The following is a 14407-nucleotide window of genomic DNA, read 5'->3' as shown; positions in this document are numbered from 1 at the left end:
AAACAGCCCAATATTACATTTAAAGCCTACCCAGTCTTCCCACAAACCAAGACTGGCCCAGTGGCCCTGATCTATTTTATAGATGTCAATCTATCGTTAGTAAATTTCCCGGCAACTAAAAGTAGGGGTGGTGTTAGTGTTATACTTAGGTTTAGGTTCTCGGGTAGTTCACGTCGGGTTAATCAGGTTTCGTCGTTATGGAGTTAAATCCAAAGATAGACCCATTTACGAGTGAGTTTTTCATGTTTTGGGCGGAATTTAACTTGGATTGATCCAAAGATTGTAGGTTTATTCAAATTTGATTGAATGGTTGCTCCGCTACTAATGAATTCATTAAATAACTGCATAACAAGGCCGGCTAAGGCTAATTGTTGTGTAGGGGTTTTGAAGTCCATGTTAAAGTGCCATGTCAATGTCATGTAGGCAGTGAAGCTTTAATTCTTTTAAGCCCAAATTTCGTAATGCCCGGTTGTGGTTTCATACCCCGCCACCATGTTAACATAAATTATATATTTTTATAATCTTAAATCTTTTAAACAATTAAACATCATGAAATGTAAATCAAAATATAAAACTAGCTAAATTAACAAATTAAAATTAAACAAACTACTAAAAAGTTATAATAAAGTACTAAAAAATTACAACTATTTTAATCACCACCATCATTCTCGAACCGTAGCAAATATCAACTCATCATCTGAATATGAATTAGAATAAGTGTGGTGCCCGGGATAATAAAAGTCGGAAATAAAGAGAAGAATTGGTAGTGTGTTGTACAAAAATGGGAAAATCAAATCAAATCAATTCATTAATAACTATAAATGAACTCACATCTATTATTATTATTATTATTATTATTATTATTATTATTATGGTATCCTTGTAGGAGTTGAACCATTAAACGAGTTGGTCCTGAACTGTTTTATTGACCAATTTTTTAAAGATAGTCCAAAACCTGAGTCGGTGAGTTCAGTTGACTTGTCAGACTTCACTTTCGGTTCAGAACATAGTAATTTTGTGGGACAACAAGAATATTAAAATTAACATTTTGGTCGTAATTGGAGGCCATGATTTCAGTTTCTAGCTATCAGTCTAGAGGTGGACAACAAAACTGGTTCCTGCAACCGGTTCGGTGGAACCACCGAACCGGAACCGAACCTGTTCCTACCCGTTTTTCGTAGGAACCGGTTCGGTTCCGTTTCAACCCGACGATCCGGGACCGGTTTGACATGTTTGGAGGTGGACCGGGTAGGAACCGGAACCGAACCGGAACCGGTTCGGAACCGGTTCTAGCAGTTGGAGTAGTTCTAGCCGTTGGGAAACTGTTTTATGGCCGTTTTTTGACCGTTGGGGTCAAAAATGGCCGTTTTTTTGGCTCCCCAAACACCCCACTACTAGTATAAATAGGTATTTGGTGTAATGGGTTCATCACAACACTCAAAACGCAAACCCGAACGCAAAAAAATACAAAAAAACGCTATTACAACGTTCTGAGTTCTCTAATCTCTTGTTTTCTCTTCTTCTATATTCATATTTGTTGTTATGGCTGCCTCACAATCATCGGTTGGTCAAGGTTCCACCGCCGGACCAAGTTTCGTTCGTATTGTACCTCATAATCGTAATCAAGAGATTTGGTGCAATTGGGATTTGGTTGAATTGAGTGACCATTCATTGAAGGCTCGGTGCAAGTTTTGTGGGATTTATTTAAACCCACTTTCGAATTCAAATTTGAAGAAACACATCGAAAGACCGTATTGCAGGGCGTTGAAACAGAACGTCGAGTCGCAACAAACGCAAATGGATAGTGAAGGCGGAATATTTACATACCAAATTGATCGAGTTCAAGATCGTATGGCGAAGTTTGTGATTCAAGAAGCTTTGCCGTTTAGCCACTTCGACAACCCTCGCTTAACCGCCATGATTCGAGATACGCTTCAACCACAATACACTCACGTAAGTCGTCATACTCTTAAACGTTATTGTTTAAAATTGTGGAAGAAGGCCAAAGAGGTACTAATTGCATATTTTGAAAATATAAATACGGGAATAAACTTAACTACTGATGTTTGGTCGGCTCCACATGGTCTACCCGAATCTTATCTTTGTGTCACCGCTCATTGGGTAGACCCGTCATCGTGGGAAATGATGAAACGCACCATTGCTTTCGAACTCTTTGAGTATCCACATACGAGAGATAATTTATTTGAAATTTTAGATTATGTTATAAAAACTTATAAAATAGAAAATAAAATATTTTCAATTGCATTTGATAACGCGTCGAATAATACATCGGCGGTTGATAAATTAAAATTAAAATATACGCCGATTTGCAATGGTGTATTTTTTCACTCAAGGTGTGTTGCACATATCATTAATTTAATCGTGCAAGACGGACTTGCTTCGGATGAGGTTACTTCGGTTATAAACGATTTTAGAGTAATGCTACATGAAGTTTTTAAGAAAAGTAAAAAAAGACAAATGGATTATAGAAAATTTTGTAAAGATACGGGAAGAAAAGCTTTGGGAGCTAATTGGGATGTACCTCATCGATGGAATTCCACTTGCATAATGTTTCAAAGTGCTTTGAAACAAAGAGAAACTTTACAAATGTTTCATTCTAGTCTTGCCGAGAATGATTTGGCAATCCCCTTTTCAAATGAGAAATGGGAAATTATCAATGACTTATCGACTTTTCTTGAAGTTTTTAAAACATCAACTACGAAACTATCGGGAACGTATTATCCGACAAGTCCCTTGGTTCTTTCGAAGTTATTTTTAATCGTTAACAATCTTAAAGAATTTGAAAATAAAAGTCCAATGTTTTCAAACATCATATTACCAATGAAGTTTAAATTAAAAAAATACTTTCTTGAATTGCCACCGATTTTTACTTGCGCCGCCGCTTTAAACCCAATGTTAAATGTTACGGGGGTTGAATGTGTGATAGACGAAATTTTTTCAGCCTTAGATATGCATGAAGTTGACCCAAACTTTTCAACAGAGGCACAAAATGATTTTAACTTGAATTTTAAATTTATGTATGACTTTTATATAAATAAATATGGGTCAAACATACACATGCCTACGCCGGGGGGTCTTCATCAAGTTCAAGTGCTACTAGAGTACGAGACCCCATGATTAGCCTTATGAACACCGTTCGCAACGTAACGGCTAAAAAACAAAGGGGTAACACCCCTTCAAGCGAACTAGGAAGGTATAGTGCATATGATTTCTCTACCGGTTTATCCGAAGAGGAATATGGCACTTTTGATGTTTTGGCTTGGTGGAAGGTAATGGAAACCGAGTTTCCCATTCTTGCCACCATGGCCCATGATTTACTAACCGCCCAAGCTTCTACGGTAGCTTCGGAATCTGCTTTTTCTCTTAGTGGCAGGGTAATATCGGTGAGAAGAACAAGACTGAATTCGGAGTCGGTGGAGATGTGCATTTGCTTGAAGGATCACTTGGACTCAATCGATCGTGTTCAACACGTAACCACTCTGGAAGACGAAACACCACTTGATGTTCGAGTGCACGACGAACAAGAAGGCGTTTCTACAAGTAATTCTGATGAATAAGTCGCCACTCAATAATTACGACGAACAAGAAGGCTTTTCTAGAAATAATATGTCACAACTTTATATTTATAAGTTTAATGTTTTGTTAATTTGTTTTTGAATATTTTAAAACATGTAACCTTTTTTTTTTGAACTTCTTAAAGTAAATAAAATGAATTTTATGTTAATTGTTTTTTTTATTTAACATGTTATACAAATACGAATCGTATAACACCGATCTTGATTATAATTCAGCATTTGACTTGCGTAAGCCAAAAGACTATAATACATAGCAAACTCAACAAATGTAACACGATACAGATTTAAGTTCACCATTACACGATACACGATACAGACTAATCAATTCAAACACGCTGACACTCATAGCATTAAGTTCAATATGTTGTTTACCATTATTGCTCTGTGGGTGAACAACAAAAGTAGCATGAGCCTCTTCAGAAATCAGAAGAACACAAATCATCACCTACACAAGCAGCGGAAACGAAAAACGAAAAAAAAATAATATTTTACACTGTAACCGGTTGGAACCGGTTACAGTGTAAGAACCGGTTTAGGAACCGGTCAGCACCGGTTCCACCGGTTCCGGGTCCGAGGGTTGGGGAACCGGTTCGGTTCTCTAACCGGTTCGACCATGGAACCGGTTTAAACAGTGATGTTGACTAATGGAACCGGTTCTGAACCGGTTCCGGTTCCGGTTCCTTTGACCAACCCGATTTGATCACCTATAGCTATCACATGTAACATGTCCGCATGTGTCATCAATTATGTTGGATTATAGAACTTTGGCCTTGTGTGTCATTTTCTCATCAGTTTCTATTCCTTGTTCAATACTTTTAAATTATTGGTCTTATGAAGACGAAAAACGGAAATATGGTCCATTTAATAAATAAAAATAATCTACAATGAAGCAATACTCATTTATTGTTTATGGATTTATTTGAACACTCCAAAAGAAGAATATAAAAAGCAGGGAAAGGTGTTTTAGAAGGTATTTTTATATATTTAAAGTTAGTTTATGTATAACTTATAAGGATAAAATAGTTATATGGCATGGATTTCATATATTTTTTATCGTCTTTTAGTGTTAGGAACCAAATGTGTTAGCGAACAGCTAGGAGCAAATCCGTAACTTATAAGAAAATGCATAGAATTATAAGGCATACCAAAAATCATTCAAATTATGAAATCTGAGGAGTTGGTGTCTCAAATACAGTTATGTTTCAAGTTTTCTTTTGAACTTAGTTTTTGAGTTGGATAGAAAAAAACAAATTAGTGTGCATAAAAGAGTTACCATGCTGTAGGAAATTTTACTTCAAAAATAGTCATTATGGCTGATAATGAGAGAAAAGGTGAAAATAAATGACTGACAATTTGAAAGTACTCATCCATATAATTTATAAACAATTTTTTTTAACAAAAAAGATATATTGATTTGCATAAGGGATCATATAGACATTATTTAGTATTTTTATGAACCAATCAAAGAATATCGATTTGCATAAGAGATCATAAAGAGAATGCAAAACCCCAATGTGGCAAAAGTCTAGTACCAAAAGCATGATTAGCTTACGCTCTAACCCGAGTAGCATGGATCACGTGGAACTGTTAAATTGACATAGACCCACGCTCTCCAGGTAAGCAAGCCCAAGCTTTTCCCAGCTGTTCATTTGCATAATGGTTATATCTGGTTTTTTTAGTCTTAAAAAAATGTTATACTTAGTCTTAAAACACTTATGGAATCAAACCCACCTACTATAATGAAATTTGTCAATATATAATACAAGTATTAATTTTTAATTTTTTTTTCTACAAATGAATATTTAGTACTATTAAACCAATATATAATATTAGTGGTTTGGAACTCTTGTTTGGTTGATGTGAAGCAATTAATGCCTTAATGGGATGTTTCATTGGTTTGCAACATGCAACAAGCGTTTACAACGCCAATGGGCCAAACTTGAACCCAACACACGACGCCGTTTCTTCCACCGACAGTGACCAACGTTTGGATGCTTTTGTAAAACTTTATATATTTATATATTATTTAAAAACAACTCTATTAAAGCTATATCAAATATGTTGTTTGTAAATTACATGTACAAATCGCATTTACAATGATGTCTTACAATGGTTCTTTTTCCAGAATCATAAGATGTTGCGATTCAGGAGAATTCTCTATTTCTATGTGGCTTTTAGGCCCTGTCAATGATAGCGGCCTATAACCATTTTTAAGACCATAAGTTATCGTTGTCTATGTCGATATTATTTGCATTTTTTATTCCAGTCATACTCATAACATTCAACATGTAAATATTATCTCTATTTAGTTTACCTTTTTTATATAATCCTTTTAAATTTATGGTTTGTCTTTTTATTTTTCGTATACAACCAAATCATGATCGACTTTAGTAGTTATAGTCACAGTAACATCCAAGAAACCTTGATTGAAAATCATAAATACTTTATAATATTTAAAATAACAGTTGAATTTAAAATTTTAAAGAATCCCATTAAATATTAGCCATAAATAAATCACCTTTTAACATTCAATCATACAGTCATTGAAGAAACAATAATAGGCACCGGGCAGATTACGGATAATCTGGGGGTTAAATAGATGTTTCCCACGAGGGGTTAGACCCGGCAAAGATGGTTCTTCTGATAACCTGCAAAACAGACACCGTGAGCTCGTCACTGATAAGGGGGGGTACCTCCTTGTGACCACCCTCCGGCGTGAGAATCAGACTAGATTGCTCTTGAATATAAGTGTATATTAAGAGATTGCTAGAGCAGATATCAGGTATAATATGTAAGATACGAGATAGTATATGATAAGATGAGATGATCATACCATTTGGGGTATTTATAGCCGAAGGTAGGTTTCCAAGAAGGTATAGCCGGCTGAATAGTATTCCTGTTCTACCAACTGTGGCCTACGCACGTGCCATGCTGGTAGTTGGTGGGTAGGCAGCGGCTGACAGTGACCAGGCCTGCTGTGTACTATTCCTTTTCCACCAACTGCCGGCTATGCACGTGGTATGACAGGAGTTGGTGAGTAGGCAGCGGCTAATAGTGACATACAGTACAAGAGCATGCTGCTCGCCATACTGTTGTCAATGAGCTGTCGTATCTTTGGTCAGATCTTTTGCCCATACCTCGTCAGGTACAGTACAAAAGATCTTCCCGTATCGTACAGACAGGCTTATTTGGGCGGGAGTATTCCCCCTCCCGCCTTTGTGCGGGATTGTTCCCGGCTTTGCTCATTCCTTCAGGTGACAACTGAATTATTGAGAGCTAAGTGCCTTGTGCGTGTAGCCTTGCTGCGCGGGTGGCCTTCCCTGATGGCTTGTATCCGCAGCTGCGGGAACAGGCGGAGTACTTCACCATTGGGAGGCATTTCCTGCGGGAACAGCTTGCGTACTGCGCGTAAGGACGACACGTCTCTGAGCATGGTGGGTCCTGCGGATCCAGTTGGTTTCTGCGCAGACGTCTCTCTTCAAGGTGAGTCCTGCGGGTCCAACTGGGCTCTGCTGTGACCTACCTCTTCAAGTCCCCCCAGTCTAATGTTCTTCTCATGAATGTTTAATAAAGTGAGGTGAACTTTTGGACTTAAGCAAAGGGTTTTGAAAAGGGTTTAGTTTTAAGGTTTTCCATGGGGATTCTTCCCGCGGAAGTCCTTATGTCACTTGCAGAAATTCCCAACTTTCTTGCTTGATCTTTGGGTATGATGCGGGTAGGTCTGTAACCTCCTCGCAAGTCAGGAGCGTTGAGTCCCACTTGTGTGGATTCTCCATGAGGTTTTGGTAGTTTTGAACATAGTGATCAATTATGTTAAAACCACCAATTCCATCCTGGAGCTTCAAACAATGTAGTTCTCGACGTTCCCGCTATGCGGGGATGTTATTCCCGTTTCCGCAAGCATTGCCCAGAAGATCCTTCTTGGTTTCAATTCCCTGCGGAGCGCTAGGTATGTGAAGGGTTTTGCCTTGACACTGTACCCGCACTCGTCTTACGGTTACTTTACTTCCAAGGTATTCCTGGCGTCAATTCCCTGCGGGTGCTAAGTATGTGAAGGGTTTTGCCTTGACACTGTACCCGCACCCGTCTTATAGTTACTTGGTTGCCAAGGTATTCCCGGAGTCAATTCCCTGCGGGTGCTGAGTATGTGAAGGGTTTTGCCTTAACACAGTACCCGCACCCGTCTTATAGTTACTTGGTTGCCAAGGTATTCCCGGAGTCAATTCCCTGCGGGTGCTGAGTATGTGAAGGGTTTTGCCTTAACACAGTACCCGCACCCGTCTTATAGTTACTTGGTCGCCGAGGTATTCTTGGCTTCAATTCCCAGCTGGTGCTAAGTATGTGAAGGGTTTTGCCTTAACACTGTACCCGCACCCGTCTTATAGTTACTTGGTTGCCAAGGTAAGGGGTATTTTCCCGCTTACTTTTGAACCTTTTTGAATTTTTGAAATTCGAAGAGTTGGTGAAAGGATAAGAACAGTCCAAACTGTTGAAACGTCGTGCGACGGTTTCTTCTGACTGTGTCAGGACGTGCAGGAAGTTATGGTGACGTGACAGTACATGGTCATTCCAGACGCTTTTTCAGGCGCGTGGGCGCGATTTTTCGGGCGCGTGGCCGCGAAATTAATGGCACACGTCCTTTCAACAGCTGTTGCCAGCTTGCTTTTTGCCACGTGTCATAGTTTCATTGCACCTGCGATTTCTCTCTCTTCCGCATTAAATTCATCGCATTAATTGCGATTAGTATATAAAGGGGGAGAGGGTCCTTTGTAATCCACACTTTCACTTTTCTCTTCATCTTCAAAAGGTGGCCTCCACTGCCGATCCGGTGCCTCGGTCTGATTCAGAGACCGAGAGCGAGGAGGTGGCGGGGAACCCGGGTGGTGATAGGACCACTGCTCCGGAGGCTGCGACTGTCACCTCCGGAGAGCCCAGGATGGCGACGGTGAGCGGCGTAAAGAGGCCGGCTCCATCGGGTTCGTCCCCGCCTGTCCGCACTTTTAGGCTCTAGAAAACCCGTAATTACAAACTTCCTTTATTTTTAACTTCGTAGCTTTCCATCATTAATACTTATCTTCTTTGTGCAGGCGTGGATGCTACCGTATTCCAGGGTGGAGCGGGGAGGAATACCTCCGGACCCATGACGGTAGGCTTGGTCAGCCTACCTGAGGCGACGACCCAGGCGGCTGCGCCTGCTTCAGTTGGTTCAGTTGCTCATCCCGTTGAGCCAACTGTTCCAACTGTGATGACATCACCGCCTGCTGTCAGTGCCATATTTACTGAATCTTTCACTGAGCCGGCGGTTACTTTTTCTGCGCATTCCGCAGCGGCGACCACGGTTGTGAGTTCACCTCCGGTGAGTTCACCTCCGTTGGTTTCTACCGCGGCGGCCTCCATGCCTCCGACGTCGGCAGCTACAGCCGATCCTTCAGGTATGCTTGGGCCTTCTCGCCAACCTCTGCCTCCTTCCCATCTGCCTGACCTCTTGGATGGATTTCCCTTGGGTTCAGGTGATGGGTTTGGCGGCTATCGGCCTGTTGTCGACCCTACAGGCGCGTAGGGTTCTTTTGGCCTTTTTTTTTGTTTTTTATATATATCATCTTTTCCTAACTGCTTTTTGTTTTTTGCAGTGTCGGATTCCAATGAAGTGTATGTTCCACGATGGAACATCAGCCGAGGAACAACCCTTCGCACGCCTGTGGAGTGCGTGGATTGGGCTCGTCACGCAGCTCCCAGTGGTGCGTTGGGGGAAGCCATGGCTAGCTACCAGGAGGGTAGGCTAACCAATGAGCTTCGGGTTCTCCTGGCCCGGATGCAGCCGCGCGTCGAGCTGCTTTGTCGTGAAAACGACAAGTTAAAAGCAGCTCGCATCCAAGAAGTAGCTCAGGCGCGGGCTGTCCGGGAGGAGAATAGGAGGCTTACCGCAGTGGCTGCGGAAAAAGAGAAGGCCTTCAAGGCCCTCGAGGTTGAAGTTCAGGCCCGGCTCGAGGCCCGTTCCAAGGCTGCCCAAGCTGTTAACGAACAGCTTCGGCTGGCTAAGGAAACTGCGCGGAACGCAACCGAGAGGGCCACCAAGGCTGAAGCTGTTGCTGAGCCTTTACGCCTCGAGAATGAGGAGCTTAAAGCCAAACTTGAGGCGCTCCAACAGGCTCATGATGCCTTGGCGATGGAAGACGCCAAGAAGCTCCAAGAGATCTTGAACCAGAGGGGCGTGCTTGACCACACTGAGCGGAAGCTAAAGGGCGTTGAAGAGGCTGCTGGAAAGGAAGTGTTGCTTGCCAACCTCAATAAAAGTGAAGCCGAACGCGCCCGTAACCAAGCTCAAGCCGCCCTCCAGGAGGCTTTAGTTGCCAAGGAATGGCTTCTTCGAGAAGCGTTGTCTCAGGTAAGCTTAGCTTTATAATGTCTTCACGCTTTTCTTTGTAAATAGAAAAGGCTTTGATACTTGTATATTTTTTTTTGTAGGCTGTGCATCGAGTCTTCACGGACACATCATACGACGATGCATGAGCGCAGCCCTCAACGCTTCTCATGAGGATGGGGAAAAGGCCGGCTTTCTGCTTGGTCTAGGGTTCGTTGAGAAAGGCATCCCGCCTTCCAACTTCCCTTTGTATGATGTGGATACTGAAGCTGTTTATGACCAAGCAGTGAATCAGTATGCCGCCTTCCCGCATCCGGTGGTGGAGAAGGTGAACGAAGTTGCTGCTGCTGATGATGGGCTAGCTATCCTTAAAGCTTTCCTTGAACCGCCACGCTCTACTGATGGTGCTGGTCCAAGTGGAAGTGGCCCTGAAGCTTGATCCTGAAGATCCCTTCCCACTGTTAGGATAGGTTTAGCTTGTATAGATTTATATTCTTGTAGGCGGGTAGTTACCCGGCCCTTGTAATGAATATTATGAAATATAAATCTTTGTGCGGGTAAGACCGCTACTTTCACTGGATTACTTGCTTTATAAACGTTATATGACTTGCTCATGCATACTTTAGTTTAAATTGGCAATTTTCCAAGTGTTTAGAATAAGTTAACCTTTGAACGTGGTAGATAATAGGTTGAAGTTTTGCTTCCTCTTTCGTGATTGTGCGGGTAGGACCGTCACTTGCACTTAGTAGGATGGCTAAACTTTACCTACATCTGACCTGCGTGGAGGTTTTCCTCATCTTTCTAGAAATTTTCTAAGTGTTTAGAATAAGTTAACCTTTGAACGTGGTAGATAATAGGTTGAAGTTTTGCTTCCTCTTTCGTGATTGTGCGGGTAGGACCGTCACTTGCACTTAGTAGGATGGCTAAACTTTACCTACATCTAACATGCGTGGAGGTTTTCCTCATCCTTTTGTTAGAAATTTTCTAAAGTATTTTGAATAAGTTAACCATTCGACGCGCGGTTGTCAATAGGTTCGGTTTCCTCTCATGATTTGTGCGGTTAGGACCGGCACTTTCATTTAGTTGGATGACCAAAGTTTACCTATGACTGACCTGCGTGAAGGTTTGCCGTTTTTTGGGTTTATGCGGGTTTTGCCGCCTTCCCCACGCAACGACTTTCCACGTAATTATGCGGTGAAAACCGGCATATCAGTGTTGAGTAAATTAACCGTTCGACGCGCGGTTGTTAATAGGTTAGTGTTCAGTTTCCTCTGTCATGATTCGTGCGGTTAGGACCGGCACTTTCATTTAGTGGGATGACTGAACTTTACCTTTAACTGACCTGCGTGAAGGTTTGCAGTTTTTTGGGTTTATGCGGGTTTTGCCGCCTTCCCCACGCAACGACTTTCCACGTAATTATGCGGTGAAAACCGGCATATCCGTGTTGAATAAATTAACCGTTCGACGCGCGGTTGTTAATAGGTTAGTGTTCAGTTTCCTCTATCATGATTTGTGCGGATAGACCGGCACTTTCATCTAGTGGGATGACTGAACTTTACCCTTAACTGACCTGTGTGAAGGTTTCCGTTTTTTGGGTTTATGCGGGTTTTGCCGCCTTCCCCACGCAACGACTTTCACACTTATGTATGCGGTGAAGACCGGCATATCCGTGTGGAAAGTTCATAAGTATAAATGTAAAATCATCAGCGTCGATGTTTTAAGGAGAATCATTTCCATTTGAAGTGGCTCTGGGCCTTTTCTTTACAAATTTGGAATTGATCTACATGCAAACTGTGTAATTGAGCTCCCTTCCATGTTGTTGGGATGGGAGTGCCATCGAGCCGATATGCACCTGGTTCGGGATCTCGTTGTTTACGCAGTATGTAGTCTCCAACATTGAAGCTGCAATTTTATTCGTGTTTTTTCCAGCTGGGGTTCTACACGCATCAGCCTGCTCAGCGTTCATTGCGCCACGAGGTGCGCGAGCGTCCCATCTCTGACAAATGCTTCGACCATGTCCTTTACGTCTGTGCATTCTTCAGTGTTGTGGCCTTTTGTCCTGTGAAAGTCACAGTATTTGCTCCGATCAGCATTGTGACGATGTCGGATTATCGGAGCCTTTGGCCATGGGAGCTCCTCAGTGGCGAATATCTCGGTGACGATCTTGGTGAGTGGCGTTCATCTGGAGTTCTGGTTCGACTGTACGTTATCCCTTCCGCCTAACCGATGTTGCAAGCCGGATGAGGTGTCAAAGTTTACCCTTGACTGCCAAATGCCTAGCTTCCGCTTTTTGTTTAGTCGGGCGGTATGGACGTTGTCTTCTCTTGTTTTCTGGGTGTAGAGGTTTGTGCTCTGGGGGAGATCTCTACCCAGTTGCTTCTCCGTTTCCGCAAAGCGTTTAGCTGCTGTCATGATAGCATCCCATGTGGATGGCATGCCATCTTTACCCGTTAAGGTGCGGATGAGCTCTGGGTCGTTCGCGCCCTGGATAAAAGCAGCGCGAAGAAGATCTTCGCTAATATTACCCAGACTTAGCTTCTTTGAGTTGAAGCGAGTGATGAAGTCTGGCAAAGATTCATCTTTTTCTGGAATGCATTTGAGGATTGTCCATTGCTCCTCTGTATAATTTCTTTGTTGGCTGAAGTGTTCAGTCGTAGATGTGGTTGACCGGTAGACGATCGAACCACGCTCTAGCTGGCCCAACAAGCGTCATTTGGAACATGTAACACCACGTAGGTTCCGTCCAATTACTGACGGTTGCCCCCGCTATGAATCTGTTTAAATGATCGTCTGGATCAGATATACCATCGTAAGTGCCGATGTTGGACATCTGTTTGGCACTTTTCGGGGCGATTGCTTCCGCAATGTCCCTTGCAAATTTGGACGTTCCCGCATTTGCCACAGTTGGTCTGAATGTTTTGGAGAAGTCACGTGGGTTTCCACCCGCGTTTTTTGGTTTGAAGGTTTCTCCAAAATGCCTTCTCGGTTGGGAATCCGTTTCCTTACGCTTCCCTTTCGCCCTATGACGAGGGTTTGCGTCACTATCGGATTCCTCCCAATCATCGTCAAAGTATACAAATTCATCAGCCTGTTGGAGTAAACGTAAGCGTTCATCCAACTCAGCTTGGAATTCTTTTTGACGTGCTTCCGCCCACGCTTTAATTTCATCGAGTGTCTGGCGGGGGAGCCTCGTTCATTCTCTCTCTAACCGGGTATCGGTGAATCCCAGTGAGCGATTATTTACTGCACTTGCCCCAGCTTGGGTAACTGGGGTAGTGTTCGTAAAATTTACTGCACTTGCCCCGGCTTGGGTAACCGGGGTAGTGTTCGTAAAAACTGTGTAGTCGCCGGTATTCCCCCCAGTAGCTGGGGTTGTGGTTACCGGAGTTTCTTTAACCATCTTTCCAGAAGTTTGAAAAAACTGAAAAGAAATGAAGTTCTAGCTTTTTTGCACGGATGGCGCCAATGAAGAAACACTAATAGGCCTCGGGCAGATTACGGATAATCTGGGGGTTAAATAGATGTTTCCCACGAGGGGTTAGACCCGGCAAAGATGGTTCTTCTGATAACCTGCAAAACAGACACCGTGAGCTCGTCACTGAGAAGGGGGGGTACCTCCTTGTGACCACCCTCCGGCGTGAGAATCAGACTAGATTGCTCTTGAATATAAGTGTATATTAAGAGATTGCTAGAGCAGATATCAGGTATAATATGTAAGATACGAGATAGTATATGATAAGATGAGATGATCATACCATTTGGGGTATTTATAGCCGAAGGTAGGTTTCCAAGAAGGTATAGCCGGCTGAATAGTATTCCTGTTCTACCAACTGTGGCCTACGCACGTGCCATGCTGGTAGTTGGTGGGTAGGCAGCGGCTGACAGTGACCGGGCCTGCTGTGTACTATTCCTTTTCCACCAACTGCCGGCTATGCACGTTGTATGACAGGAGTTGGTGAGTAGGCAGCGGCTAATAGTGACATACAGTACAAGAGCATGCTGCTCGCCATACTGTTGTCAATGAGCTGTCGTATCTTTGGTCAGATCTTTTGCCCATACCTCGTCAGGTACAGTACAAAAGATCTTCCCGTATCGTACGGACTGGCTTATTTGGGCGGGAGTATTCCCCCTCCCGCCTTTGTGCGGGATTGTTCCCGGCTTTGCTCATTCCTTCAGGTGACAACTGAATTATTGAGAGCTAAGTGCCTTGTGCGTGTAGCCTTGTGCGCGGGTGGCCTTCCCTGATGGCTTGTATCCGCAGCTGCGGGAACAGGCGGAGTACTTCACCATTGGGAGGCATTTCCTGCGGGAACAGCTTGCGTACTGCGCGTAAGGACGACACGTCTCTGAGCATGGTGGGTCCTGCGGATCCAGTTGGTTTTTGCGCAGACGTCTCTCTTCAAGGTGAGTCATGCGGGTCCAACTGGGCTCTGCTGGGACCTACCTCTTC

The sequence above is a fragment of the Bidens hawaiensis genome, unplaced genomic scaffold, assembly GCF_021521415.1.
Source record: "Bidens hawaiensis isolate Kalapana, Puna unplaced genomic scaffold, B.hawaiensis_p1.1 tig00015232_1, whole genome shotgun sequence".
Taxonomy (NCBI): Eukaryota; Viridiplantae; Streptophyta; class Magnoliopsida; order Asterales; family Asteraceae; genus Bidens; species Bidens hawaiensis.
This window is presented reverse-complemented; position numbering follows the sequence as displayed.